The following is a 15,653-nucleotide window of genomic DNA, read 5'->3' as shown; positions in this document are numbered from 1 at the left end:
GTCATTTGGTTTTTGGATTTATGGGCATCTCTTTGCCATTTGCTTTGTTTTTGGTGACTTCCCACTAGCATGCTTTGGTTTGGTTTGTGCACGCAGACTTCTGACACTAATTGCTTGAACTGGAATGGGACATGCTTCCTCTGAAGTTCCATCTCAGAGTCCCCTAGGGAGAATCCTAAGTGACTGGTCCACCTATAGTTATGATAATAACTTTCTTAATTAGAAATTAAAGGTGATCATACACACATAATTTCCACCCCTCCCAGGGTAGTTTTTTTTTTTTTTTTAATTGCCTATATGATTAATGAAGGTGAAAAAAAAAAAAGGAAGCTGGTTTGGTAACTTTAAACAAAGACCTCCTGGGTGAAACTTACATTTCTATGTGCCTTTGAGATGTAAACGTTCTGTCTTTAGGTTGTTCTAGTGTGTGTTCCTTTTAGGCCTATTAAGAGGTCTTTTTTATCATTTATTAGTGGTCAAATGATGGTGTTGTGGAATCTGTAGTTACAAAACACACCTCGGAGGACACTCAAGACAGTGGAGTAGAGTTTATTAACCAGTGGCTCCAAGCGGAATCAGTCCCCAACAAGGACCCTGATGTTCCCCAAAGGCCCAGTTTTATACCCTCCACTGTGTGACATGTTAGCAACCTCTTTGTTGTATGTGACTGAGTTTTACAACAAATAGGTGCTAGGAGAACAAACAGCTAAGGTTGAAGAGGGGGAACAATGATTATACACCAAGGGGGGATGTCTCCATGGTTAATCTAACAGGGGCAGCCTGACCTCAACTACAATCTCCATTTGTCATCTGTAGGGAGGGAAGTCTCCAGGAGACTTGGTTTTAATTAGCAACAGTTTCCTCACTCTTGGGCAAAGTTCATGCCCAGTTCACATCTTGTCTTTAGAATGGATGACAGGCTTGAAGATGAAGTCTCTCTTGCTTTTCTCACACTGGCCCCAACAATGACTCCTTTTAAAATTAGAGAAAGTAACAAATTATTAAATCTAGAGCCCTCTCATGCAAACGACTGTTTTGTTGGTATCTATAAAACTGGTTTGGGAAGCATCTTTAGGATCTTCCCCTTGATGTCTGTTTTCCTTGTAACTGTACTTTAAAATATATTTCCACTACTGTTAGTGGTCTCCCAAACGAAAAAGAAAAACATGTGTCAAATTTGCTTTATATTACTAGGATTATTGTTCAGAATTTCCAGAGAAACCAACAGACGTCTCTTCTCTCTCAGAGAGAAAGATTTATTATATGGAGTTGGCGTATGTGATCTTGGAGATTTACAAATCCCCAAAGCTGCAGTTGGCAAGCTGCAGACGTAGGAGAGCCATGTATTGCTCCAGCTGGGGTGTCCTCAAGCTTCCCAGGTGGCACTGGTGGTAAAGAACCCAACTGCCACTGTGGGAGACATAAGAGACGTGAGTTGAACCCTGGGTCTGGAATATCCCCTGAAGGAGGGCATGGCAACCCTCTCCAGTATTTTTGCCTGCGGAATCCCACGGGCAGAGGAACCTGGCAGGCTACAGTCCATTGGTCGCAGAGTCAGATAGGACTGAAGTGACTTAGCTGGCACTCAAGACCCAGGAGGTTTTGATGTTTCAGTTCAAACCTGAAGGCAGAAAAACAATGATGTCTTTACTCAAAGGCAGTTAGATAGAAGGAACGTCCTCATACTCGCTAGAGTGTCAGTCTTTTGTTTTATACAGGGCTATAACCAATTGGATGGGGTGCCCTCACATTAGTGAAGAGAAATCGTTTTACTCAATTTACCTATTCAAATGTTAACTTCATCAATAACATCCTTATATATATATATATACCCAGATTAATGTGTGATCAAAGGCCTAATCACCCTGTCCAGTTGAAACATAAAATTAATCATTGCACTAAGTAATAAGAAAGTTGAAGATTTCTCAAGTGTAGAACAGTCTTCAGTATGCTATTGTACATTGCTAGCTTGCAGAGTATGAATATTTCAAAATATTTTCATAGTACATCTTTTTTTTTTTTTAAATTAAAAAGGAACAGCAAAATAATGTCTCCAGTAACTGCCACAAAGAGCAGTTTGGAATATACAGCTGACCTGGAACAACGCTAGGAGTCTGGTGCACTGACCTCAGTCAAAAATCTGTGTATAAATTTACAGTTGGCCCTCAGTATCTGCATTTCTGCATCTGCATTTTACCAACACAGATCATGTCATACTGTAGAACATATTTACCTAAAAAAGAAATCCATATATAATTGGACCCCCACAGTTTAAACTCACATTAGTCAAGGGTCAACTGTACTTACTTTAATCTCTGAATAATAATCAGATAATGACAAAAAATTCTAGTAGTCACAAATACTCTATTCCCATTATCAAAATTTCAGAGACTTTACATGTGGAATTATAGTAAATTACAAACTTTAATCTCTTTCTTCAACTGCTTTTTGTCATGTTTAGCCAAATATATCAGTATATCATCCTAAAGATTCAGGGTTATTTATTTATCTAGCAATGAAAATGCAAGTGGTGCTAATACTGGACTAACTTCTGCCCAAATAAGGGTTCATATATTTCCAGCTCCTTTTTAGATGGCCTTTTATACACAGTGAATGCTTCTGTATTTTAATGTTTCTTGTTAAACCCAATTATCTGATATTTTATTTATCATCTATGGGCCCCACTGGTTTTCTCTCTCTTCTGTACCAGAAAGTACCAAATGGAAATTCAAAATAATCTAGTAATATTACAGGTACATTTTGTATGAACAAATGGTTCCATTTTTTTTTCTGATTTCATGAGGGGGCATATTAGAGATGAAATATTAAAGTTTAATATAATTCACTATTCTATGAAAATTTGTTCTCTCCTCCTACGTTCTTTTTTTTTTTTTTCTCCTACGTTCTTAAATAGACAATTGTTACATGAGTATAACCACTAAATTCTTACTATTTTATTCATTGAGAAAAAAACAATTGTTTTACTCTTCTGGTAGTCTGGTTATATAGGTTTATTGATAGTCTTATACAAGTGTTCAGTAATTTGATTAGGTCAGTGTATTTCAAACCCTAAATAAACATATTTTGACACTGCAAAATAAATCACAAACTTTCTTTGGAAGATTTAATGTAATTACCCAGAGTATCTGTGATAATTATCAATATGCTAAATTGACATAAACAAAACAAATAAACTCTTACATCTGAAATTTGAATTGCCAGGCAATTTCCAATTTCCATGTTGATTAAGTTACTGAATATCAATATTCTGTGGTCAAATGGCTAGTCTTCAGTGGAATATTCTCAGAGTTTAAAATGTTTCTTATGTCTAATTTCATACCTCTTTATCAAACTTAATTGTTTCTAAAAGTGGTCTAGAACTCAAATGTATATTTCTGATTTTCTTTTCATTACTCTTCTAGATACATGCCTCAGCATATTAAAATCTCCTTATAGGTGTTCCCTTCAGAGCCATTATGTTCATTTTAACTGGTGAGTACATTGTGTAGGTTGAGATATGCAAATGAGAAGTTTGAATGAGACAGTTTATAAGTTCCCTTAGTAAAGGCTTGAAAGTGAAATGAAAGTCGCTCAGTAGTGTCCGACTCTTTGTGACCACATGGGCTGTACAGTCCATGGAATTCTCCAGGCCCGAATACTGGAGTGGGTAGTCTATGCCTTCTCCAGGGGATCCTCTTGACCCAGGAATCCAGCAGGGGTCTCCTGCACTGCAGGCGGATTCTTTACCAGCTGAGTAAAGCCTTGAGGGAGATGAAAGAAAGTACACAAAGAATACTAGAGAGATGGGGAAAGGGTAGAAATCGAGAGAGAGAGAGAGAGAGAATTTTAGGTGGTCACTAGCGTCAGACTTTCCAGTGTGACATAATTGTAGTTACTGTGTTCAGTGTTAATTCTAGTCCCAGGATAATTTCTGAAAGATGTACTTTCATATCTCTTTTGCTTCCACTTCTGTCAGGCTAACCTCTTTTATATTAGTGGGATAATAGGCATACTTTGGAGAGGCTGCAGGTTCAGTTCAGGACCACTGCAATAATGTGAATATCACATTAAAGTGAGACACATGAAATTTTTGGTTTCTTAGTACATATAAAAGTTATGTTATACTATAATTTATTAAGTGTGATAGCATTATGTCTAAAATAGTGTACATACCAATTAAAAATACTTTACTGCTAAAAAATGCTAACCATTATCTGAACATTCAGCAAGTTGTAATCTTTCTGCAACAACAACATCAAAAATCACTGATTACAGATCACCATAACAAATAAAATAATAATAAAAAAGCTTGAAATACCATAAGAATTACAAAAATGTGAGGCAGAGACAAGAAGTGAACAAATATTGTTAAAATGGCACCATTAGACTTGCTTGATGGAGGGTTGCCTCAAACCTTCAATTTGTTAAAAAATGCAGTGTCTGCAAAGCACAGTGAAGTGAAGAACAATAAAATGAGGTGTGCTTGTATATACACAAGTTCAAAGCCCAGTATCTTTCCCCAAATCCTATAGCTAGTAGAACAGTGACAGAACCCAATAATTTGGGCTTCTGTTTAAGAGAGTTTTCTATTACCCCAGAACCTGACTCTCCATTTACTCTTTTCCTTTATGTTTTCCCCACCTTTCTTAGGATATCTTTAAGATATGTGTATTATATCTTCATGGTGAAGAGAGTAGGATAGTTTTGCTAAGTAATGAATTGGGTAAATGAAATCTCTGGGAGATGCACCATTTTATTGCTATGAAGACCAGGTTTTGGGGTGTGTTGTGAGAACAGTATCTTGAAACAATGTGCTTTCACATAGTCTTGTTTACTAGATAAGTGGCAGTCCCCCTATCTGTAAGAGGGGACATCCAAAATCCCCAATGGAAGCTTAAAACTACTATTAGTACTGATTCCTGTGTGACCATGTCTTTTTCTTCAATATACATATCTGGGCTTCCCTGGTGACTCAGATGGTAAAGAATCTGCCTGCAATACAGGAGACCTGGGCTCAATCCCTGGGTGAGGAAGATGGTCTGGAGGAGGGCGTGGCAATCCACTCCAAGTGTTCTTTCCTGGAGAACTGCATGGACAGAGGAGTGGGCTATATAGTCCATTGGGTCACAAAGAGTCAGACATGACTGAGTGACTAACACTATCTACACTACACTGTGTATATATCTTAATTTATAAATTAGGCGCAGAAAGAATATCTAATACCTATCCAGTATTGCTACTCTTGCACTTTGGGGCCATTATTAAGTAAAGTAAGGGTTATTTGAACAGAAGCACTGCAATACCTTGACAATCAATCTGATAACAGAGACAGTTACGCGAAGAGAATAATGAGCGGAATTGGATGGACAAAGTGATGATTCAGTTCCTGAGCAGGATAGAGCAGGACGGCATGAGATTTCACCATGTTACTCAGAATGGCACACAATTTAAAACAGAAATTGTTTATTCCTGGACTTTCCCATTTACTGTTTTCGGACCAAGGTTGATCACAGGTAACTGAAATCACAGAAAGTGAAATCATGGATAAAGGGATACTACTGTAGTTATAAATTGCTTGGGCCAGAAAGGAAAAGAGATTCTATTTCCTTGGCACTTCCTTTTTTTCCTGAAGGACCACAGTGCAAAAGGCCTTTGTATCTTATTATTGTTCTAATAAAAGAAAAATGCCAGTTCACGTATTCTATCTGCTGTCTTATACTGAGAGCTATAAAACATTTATCTCAGGCTCGGCTTTATATGGATATTTCTTCCCTTAATTTTAATGTACATCAGCAGAAAGAAGACAACTGGCAAATTCCTTGAGTAGCTAAAGATGGAATCCTTCACTTCTCTTACAGATCTGGGGATCACAGGCATTAGAACAATACAAAGTTCTTAGGAAGTACTGTTTTGCATGTTTTTAAAAATATTATTCTCATTCAACTTATTTTCAATAATCTTTACAATTGATCAAGACAATATATAATATGGTGTTTTACTGTCATTAGAATATAACATACAACTATGCCTAAAACAACTTCAATAGCAACAATTAATCATGTATCTTTCTTTTTTATCTATCTGTCTCTCTGTCATCACTCATTTTGCATCATGCACTGGTCTATGATTGAGCACTAGTATTATTTCCTTTAACTGATGAGGAAAGGGAATCACTGACAGGTTAAGTAAATTTTACAGGCAGACAGATAAATTCACTATTATAGGCTAGTCAATTATGTATGAGTTTGCTAAATTTTCCTTCATTTTATCTAACCTACCAGAAAGATAATCATGCATATAATTTATCTTCAGAGCCATGATATATGTTTAATTTTGGATACAAACCATTAATTTCACCTGCTTTAATTTTTGACTCACATCTCTATTAAAATACATTATTAGAGTATATTCTATTATAAAGACATTATGTGATTAAATATAATAGAAAATTTTAAACATAAATGTTCATAAAACTGAATTATGACACATCTATACATAGAGTATTATATAGCCATTAATGCAGTCATTTTCAAGAAATGTTCATATCATATGGCAATAAAGGATATAAAATTGAATGAAATTTTGATATTTAGTTAATATTGAGTAAAATCAGCTTTACATGCAACATGACATTCATTATAAAGGTACATATATGTATATACTGCTACTGCTAAGTTGCTTCAGTCGTGTCCGACTCTTTGTGACCCCATAGACGGCAGCCCACCAGGCTCCCACGTCCCTGGGATTCTCCAGGCAAGAACACTGGAGTGGGTTGCCATTTCCTTCTCCAATGCATGAAAGTGAAAAGGAAAGTGAAGTCACTCAATTGTATCCAACTGTTAGGGACCCCATGGACTGCAGCCTACCAGGCTTCTCTGTCCATGGAATTTTCCAGGCAAGAGTACTGGAGTGGGGTGCCATTGCCTTCTCCGACATATATGTATATGCATGTAGACAAAAATAATGGAAAGAAATATTCTGAAGAAGCTGTGAGTGGTTATCACTAGAGGGTGGGACCATGGAAAATTGTTGTGTGTCTTTATACACTGTATTTTTCTAATTTTATGCTATGTATATAAACAATAACATTGAAAACACTTTTTATTACTTGTCTCAAATGTTCTTTGTAGGTTATTATTTCTGAATAAGTTAAGGTAGTAGTTGCAATAAAGTTTTATAAAAGGTATATTAATCTTACACTTAGGAGACATATTGTTGATTTCTGTCTCTCATATGAAAATTTGAAATTGTTTGCAAAATAAATTTAGGATTATTTCTAAACCTACTTAAATAAAATTAACCTATAAAACTACAATTTCGATCAAAGAAATTATGGAAATTTTATGATATAGAATACTTAAAATATAAAAATTCTATTGGGTATGATTGATTGTAAAATTTACATACATTAAAATATTCCTTCCCTTTGGAAAAAAGGAAAGTCATGCAAAAGCATATTACTACATGTGTGTTAGGTATCCTTTAGAGGATAACCTGGAGTTTTTGCTCATTCACTCTACTTTATTAAACTGCCTGAAACTGTCTTTCTAGAATGAGACCCATGTGGAGAATGAAGCTTCTGAAGAAAGTCACCATACGGACTTATTCAAGTAATAGGAAGTTTTTAATCATACAGATTTTTACCTCCATAGTTAAATTTCTTCCTAAATATTTTGCTATATTTGTTGCTGTTGAGAATTGGATAGTTTTCTATTTCAAATGTTTTATTGTTAGTGGATAGGAACATGATTGATTTGTTGATTTTATATTCTACAACTTTACTGAATTTGTTAATTTATTCTAGCAAGTTATTCATGTAATCATTAGGATTTTCTACAGATAAGGTCATATCATCAGTAAAGACAATCATGAAGTGAAGTCAAGTCGCTCAGTCGGGTCCGACTCTTTGCAACCCCATGGACTGTAGCCTACCAATCTCCTCCATCCGTGGAATTTTCCAGGCAAGAGTACTGAAGTGGATTGCAATTTCCTTCTCCAGAGATCTTTTCCACCCAGGGATTGAACCCGGGTCTCCTGCATTGTAGGCAGACACTTTACCATCTGAGCCACACTTTTTATTTCATTTCCTTGCTTTATCACAGTAGCTGAGACTTCTAGTACTGTGTTAAGTAGGTGCAATACGAGTAGGCAACCTTGTCATTTTTCAGATCTTAAAGGAGCATGCCCAGCTTGAAATTACTTGGTATTTTGTCAGATGTGTTTTTGTCATCTTTTGATATGATCATATGATTTTTTAAAATTCTGTTAACACATTGACGAGAGACAGATTAATACATCTTCTGTTACCTGAATGTTATTGACTAGTGATGTTTCAAAATTTACTTACATAATAAATAGCCAGGCACAAGCAATAGTTTCTACAAAAATCCCATAGTCAATAATGTGTTAATATGGTCTATCACATTGCTTGATTTTATATGATGAACCATCCTTGCATTACAGATATACACCCCATTGGTTTATGGTATGTAGCATTTTTAATATGTTGTTGAATTTGGTATCTAATAGTTTGTTGAGATTTTTTTGCATGTACACCCATCAGATATCACTGATAATTGGTCTGAAGTTTGAGGTTCCTTATTTGGTTTTGTATGAGGGTAACGTTGGCCTTATAAAGTGAGTTTGGAAGCATTCTAATTTTTGCAAGCATTTTAAGAAGGGCTAGCAAGTTTGATAGAATTCACCAGTGAAGCCGTCTTGTCCAGAAGTTTTCTCCACTAGAAGGTTTTTGATTGTTATTTCCTTCCTTCTATTAGTTATGAGTTTAGTTTGTTTATATTTTCCTTGTTGCCTGAGGTATATAGTTGCATTGTTTGAGATTTCTTTTTACTTAAAGTAATTATTTAGCACTGTAAGCTTTTCCCTTGGAACTGTTTTTGCAGCATTCCATAGGTTTTGATATACTGTGCTTCCATTTTTATTTAATATTTTTGATTTCTCCCTTTTGAGCCATTAGTTTTTCAAAACTAGGTTGTTTAATTTTCACATATTTGTGAATTTTCCAGCTTTCTTCCTGTTAATGATTTCTAGGTTTATACCATCATGGTTGGAAATGACTTGGTATGATTTCAGTCTACTCAATTTTTAAACACTTGTTTTGTGACTTATTATATGATATATTCTAAGGAATGTTCTGTGTGCTCAAGGAATGTGTATTCTGCTGCTGTCAAGTGGAATGTTCTATATTAGTATTAGGTTCATTTGATTCAAAGTATGAATCAAGTTCAATTTTACCTTGTTGATTTCCTGTCTGTTTGCCCTGTTCACTATAGCAAGCAGCGTACAGAATTTTCTACTATTATTTTATTACCTGATTGTTCCTTCAGATCTTTTAGTATTTGTCTAACATTTAGATGCTTCAATACTGGGTGTAAATTTTTCTCATTGTTGTATCTTCTTGATAAATTGACCTCCTTATCAGTATAGGACTTCCCTGGTGGCTCAGAAGATAAAGCGTCTGTCTATGATGCAGGAGACCCAGGTTCAATTCCTGGGTTGGGAAGGTATTCTAGAGAAGGGAATGGCAACCCACTCCAGTATTCTTGCCACCCCCTCCTCAAAAAAGGGCCAAATAACCTTTATTTCTTGTTAGCTATTTTAAGCTTAAAGTCCATTTTTAAAAAATGATATAACTACCTCATTTAATTTTTTGGTTTCCACTTTCCCATATGTGTATTTATTTTATCTCTTTGCTTTGAGCCAACATGTATTCTTAGAACTTAAGTAAATCTTGTAGGCAGCATATAGTTTAAGATTTTTTAAAATCTGTGTAGCCACTCTGTATATTTTGATTATAATTCAGTCTATAATTAGATTAATTATTAATTGGCAAGGACTTGCTACTGCCGTCTTAACTCTTTTCTGTTGCAGGTAGTTCACTTGTTCCTTTCATCCTCTCTTGATGCCTTCCTTTCTGAGCTGATGATTTTCTGAAGTGGTATGCTTTGATTCCCTTCTCTTTATCTTGTGTGAATCTACTCCTCTCTTTTATTTCCCTGCCCTTTTATATTTCAGGTGTCACAATTTACATATCTTAATATTGTGTATTCCTTAACAGATTATTGTAGCTATCAGTTCAGTTCAGTTGCTCAGTTGTGTCCGACTTTTTGCAACCCCATGAATCGCAGCATGCCAGGCCTCCCTGTCCATCACAAACTCCCTGAGTTTACTCAAACTCATGTCCATCGAGTCGGTGATGCCATCCAGCCATCTCATCCTCTGTCATCCCCTTCTCCTCCTGCCCCCAATCCCTCCCAGCATCAGTGTCTTTTCCAATGACTCAACTCTTCGCATGGGGTGGCCAAAGTATTGGAGTTTCAGCTTCAGCATGAGTCCTTCCAGTGAACACCCAGGACTGATCTCCTTTAGGATGGACTGGTTGGATCTCCTTGCAGTCCAAGGGACTCTCAAGAGTCTTCTCCAACACCACAGTTCAAAAGTATCAATTTTTGGCACTCAGCTTTCCTCACAGTCCAACTCTCACATCCATACATGACCACTGGAAAAACCATAGCCTTGATTAGATGGACATTTGTTGGCAAAGTAATGTCTCTGCTTTTTAATATGCTGTCTAGGTTGTTTATAACTTTCCTTCCAAGGGGTCAGCGTCTTTTAATTTCATGGCTGCAGTCACCATCTGCAGTGATTTTGGAGCCCCCAAAAATAAAGTCTGACACTGTTTCCACTGTCTTCCCATCTATTTCCCATGAGGTCATGGGGCCAGATGCCATGATCTTAGTTTTCTGAATGTTAAGCTTTAAGCCAACTTTTTCACTCTTCTCTTTCACTTTCATCAAGAGGCTTTTTAGTTCCACTTCACTTTCTGCCATAAGGGTGGTGTCATCTGCATATCTGAGGTTATTGATATTTCTCCCGGCAATCTTGATTCCAGCTTGTGCTTCTTCCAGCCCAGCGTTTCTCATGATGTACTCTGCATATAAGTTAAATAAGCAGGGTGACAATATACAGCCTTGATGTGCTCCTCTTCCTGTTTGGAACCAGTCTGTTGTTCCATGTCCAGTTCTAACTGTTGCTTCCTGACCTGCATTCAGGTTTCCCAAGAGGCAGGTCAGGTGGTCTGGTATTCCCATCTCTTTCAGGATTTTCCACAGTTTATTGAGATCCACACAGTTGAAAGCTTTGGCGTAGTCAATAAAGCAGAAATAGATGTTTTTCTGGAGCTCTCTTGATCTCTCGATGATCCAGTGGATGCTGGCAATGTGATGTCTGGTTCCTCTGCCTTTTCTAAAACCAGCTTGAATATCTGGAAGTTCTTGATTCACGTATTACTGAAACCTGGCTTGGAGAATTTTGAGCATTACTTTACTAGCGTGTGAGATGAGTGCAATTGTGCGGTAGTTTGAGCATTCTTTGGCATTGCCTTTCTTTGGGATTGGAATGAAAACTGACCTTTTCCAGTCCTGTGGCCACTGCTGAGTTTTCCAAATTTGCTGGCATATTAAGTGCAGCACTTTCACAGCATCATCTTTCAGGATTTGAAATAGCTCAACTGGAATTCCATCACATCCACTACTTTTATTCGTAGTGATACTTTCTAAGGCCCACTTGACTTCACATTCCAGGATGTCTGGCTCTAGGTGAGTGATCATACCATTGTGATTATCTCAGTTGTGAAGATCGTTTTTGTACAGTTCTTCTGTTCCAACCAGTCCATCCTAAAGGAGATCAGTCCTGGGTGTTCACTGGACGGACTGATGCTGAAGCTGAAACTCCAATACTTTGGCCACTTTATGCAAACAGTTGAGTCATTGGAAAAGACACTGATGCTGGGAGGGATTGGGGGCAGGAGCAGAAGGGGACGACAGAGGATGAGATGGCTGGATGGCATCACCGACTCGATGGGCATGAGTTTGAGTAAACTCCGGGAGTTGGTGATAGACAGGGAGACCTGGCATGCTGCCAGTCATGGGGTTGCAAAGAGTCGGACACGACTGAACTGAACTGACTGACTCTGTGTATTCTTGCCACCTCTTCTTAATATCTTTTGCTTCTGTTAGGTCCATAGTATTTTCGTCCTTTATTGAGCCCATCTTTGCATGAAATGTTCCCTTGGTATCTAATTTTCTTGAAGAGATCTCTAGTCTTTCCCATTGTGTTGTTTTCCTCTATTTCTTTGCATTGATCGCTGAAGAAGGCTTTCTTATCTCTCCTGGATGTACTTTGGAACTCTGCCTTCAAATGTGAATATCTTTCCCTTTACTCCTTTGCTTTTCACTTCTCTTCTTTTCACAGCTATTTGTAAGGCCTTCTCAGACAATCCTTTTGCCTTTTTGCATTTCTTTTCCATGGGGATGGTCTTGATCCCTGTCTGCTATACAATGTCATGAACCTCTGTCCATAGTTCATCAGGCACTCTGTCTATCAGATCTAGTCCCTTAAATCTATTTCTCACTTCCACTATATAGTCATAAGGGATTTGATTTAGGTCATACCTGAATGGTCTAGTGGTTCCCTACTTTCTTCAGTTTAAGTCTGAATTTGGCAATAAGGAGTTCATGATCTGAGCGACAGACAGCTCCCAGTCTTGTTTTTGCTGACTGTATAGAGCTTCTCCATCTTTGGCCGCAAAGAATATAATCAATCTGATTTCGGTGTTGACCATCTGGTGATGTCCATGTGTAGAGGCTTCTCTTGTGTTGTTGGAAGAGGGTGTTTGCTATGACCAGTGTGTTCTCTTGGCAAAACTCTATTAGCCTTTGCCCTGCTTCATTCTGTACTCCAAGGCCAAATTTGCCTGTTACTCCAGATGTTTCTTGACTTCCTACTTTTGCATTCCAGTCCCCCATAATGAGAAGGATATTTTTTTGGGGTGTTAGTTCGGCCATATTTAATACTTTTGTTCTTTAACATTTATACTAGTTAATATAATCCTATAATATAACAGTATTAGTGTATTTTGAATCTGACCATGTGCTTACCTATACTGGTGTGTTATATATTTTCATGTTTTCACTAATTAGTTTCTATTCACTTCCCCTTGAAGACCTCCTTTCAGCTTGTTTTATAAGGGAAGTTTAGTAATAGTGAATTCCCTCAGGTTATGCGTTTAAATAAAGTTTTGTTTACCTTCATTAATGTGGATAACTTTGCTAGGTAAAATTTTATTGATTTTTGTTAGGGGATATAGGCTGGGTTCTCCAACATCACCATTTTAATTGAGGTGATATACTATTGATGATCAAGAAATAATAAATATATATAATAAATATAATAAATAAATATCAAGGTTTAAACATATTTCAATTTATAGAGATTTTTTTATTTTATTATAGACACAAATTGTGATTCTTGAAAATTTGGAACAATGTGAATACACTTACATCAGTGATACCATGAAATATATTTTGGGAAGCTTAGCCTTAGCTCAAGTACCAACAGAGATTTTTTTGGTGATGCTTTTCTTTATAATGTAATCATGTACTTGCTCTCTGAGATCAGAATTATGCCAAATTAGGTGAAATCTAGTGAAGGAAAAATGAAATACTATTGAAGAATATAGAAAATAATGAAAAAAATTAAAAATTAAAAAAATATAGATAGAAGTACTTTATGTCAATGTAAAGAATATTATATGAACCCAACTATGTAGATTTTATGTTCAATGTAATGCTATAATTACACAATGCAACCTCCTAAAAAATAGTAAGAAATAGGTAGTATTTTAAGGTGAATATTAGGAAGAGTAATGTTGAGAAATATGCAGATTAACCAAAAATAGGAGTAGTGAGTCAGACTTACATTTAGTTTACTTTTTTACAAAGAAAGCAAAGAATAAAGTTAGGGCAGTTATCTCGATAATTTATTTAAAAAAGAAAAAAATCTCCCATTGATAAGAATGTAGGTTCAGCTGCTTTATTTTAGAACCAGGTTTATTTTTGATCAGTAGCGTGTGTAAGCTGGTTGAACTACAGAGCTGTTCTCTCTTCTAATACACTTCATTATTTATTACAGACAGATTTAAATGATAAATACTAGAGTTTAATTCTGATTTCAGTGTAGTGAAAGAATAAATGAAGTGTACCAATGAGGTCTATAATTGCTTTTATTCCTCCAACTATGGAAAAATTTTTATTAAATTCAAGATACTTAGCAACATGATTTATTCTTCTGAAACATAAATTACTTCACTGGCTAAATGCTTAATCTGAACTGTGTTGTATGTGGTAGTTATCTCATTGGGGCTACTTGAATTTTCCTTGTGGAGACCATGGAAGTTCAAGTCACAAAATGTAAGAAGGCCTAGGAAGAGGAAAGATGGAGAGACTGTAGAAATATAAACTGTAGAAGTGACAAAGTGGAGGTAAAACTCACCAAGACTGGGCTGGTTCCTAACAGCAGATTGTGGCAGGTCAGTGGTTGTTGGTACTATTGCAATATGCATAGAAGAATCAGTTGTATCACCACTATATTCTTCTTCATTATTTATGTGATTGAGAAGATTGCTTAAACACTCTCTCCCTCATTTTTTGTATACTTTATAAATGGATGTTGATAATTCTTTCACTTCGCTGTCATGTAGAATGAAAACAGATTTTACCAAATGTTTGCTGCCTTGTACTCCTGTAAGAGCTGCAGGATGAAAAAAATCTGTGACAGGTTTGAACTCATAAGCTGGTGGTGGCTTTTAATATGATTCATCTGCATGTTTAACTCAGTCACCCTCTATTGAAGGAATTTCCATTTTTAATATTTGATATTTTAATTAATTTTATTGGAGTATAGTTGATTTACAGTGTTTCGTTAGTTTCTGCTGTACAGAAAAGTGATCATTTATACATAGATCTACTGTTTTCAAGACTCTATTGCTATATGGGTCATTGCAGAATAGAGTTCCCTGTGCTGTGTGGTAGGTTCTTGTTAGTTATCAACTCTACATAGAGGAGTGAGTATCTGTCAATTCCAATCTCCCAGTTCACCCCTCAACTCCTCCTTTCCCCTCTGTTTGTTTTCCTTGTTGTGACTATTTGTTTTATAAATAAGTTCATTTGTAGCATTCTTTTAGGTTCTACATATGAGATATTTGTCTTTCTGATTTACTTCACTCCGTATGATATCTGTCACTGCAAATGACATTATTTTCTTCTTTTTATGATTAAATAATATTCCATTGTGTATATATACCACTCATCTTTATTAATTTCTCCATCAATGGACGTTTAGGTGGTTTACATATTCTGGCTATTGTAAATAGTGTCCAATGGACACTGCGGAGCATATATCTTTTCCATTTATGGTTTCCTCTGAATATATGTCTGGTAGTGGGATTGTTCATACAGAGGTCTACAATATTCTACAACCTTGGATAATAGTAAGAATATGTTGATTTACCTTCTTAACTCTTTACCTTTTAGTGGAGTGATAAATTGAGAGATATTGATTGAGATTATTAGAGCTCTTCTACATAAACATGTAGCTATTAGAGAAAAACACAAATAAATGAAACACCTGCCAAACAGCAACAACAAAAACACTGAATAGCAATCTGAATATGTAGGTTAGAAAAGGGCTTGCAAACACTAATTTAAGAGTCTGCAGCTATTTATTTCATTGTCTGCATATACCTGTATGATCGATGCACTCTACTCCCTAAAAGTTCTCATGTAGGTTGCTCA

The sequence above is a fragment of the Muntiacus reevesi genome, chromosome 17, assembly GCF_963930625.1.
Source record: "Muntiacus reevesi chromosome 17, mMunRee1.1, whole genome shotgun sequence".
Taxonomy (NCBI): domain Eukaryota; kingdom Metazoa; phylum Chordata; class Mammalia; order Artiodactyla; family Cervidae; genus Muntiacus; species Muntiacus reevesi.
Note: the sequence above shows the minus strand (reverse complement) of the source record.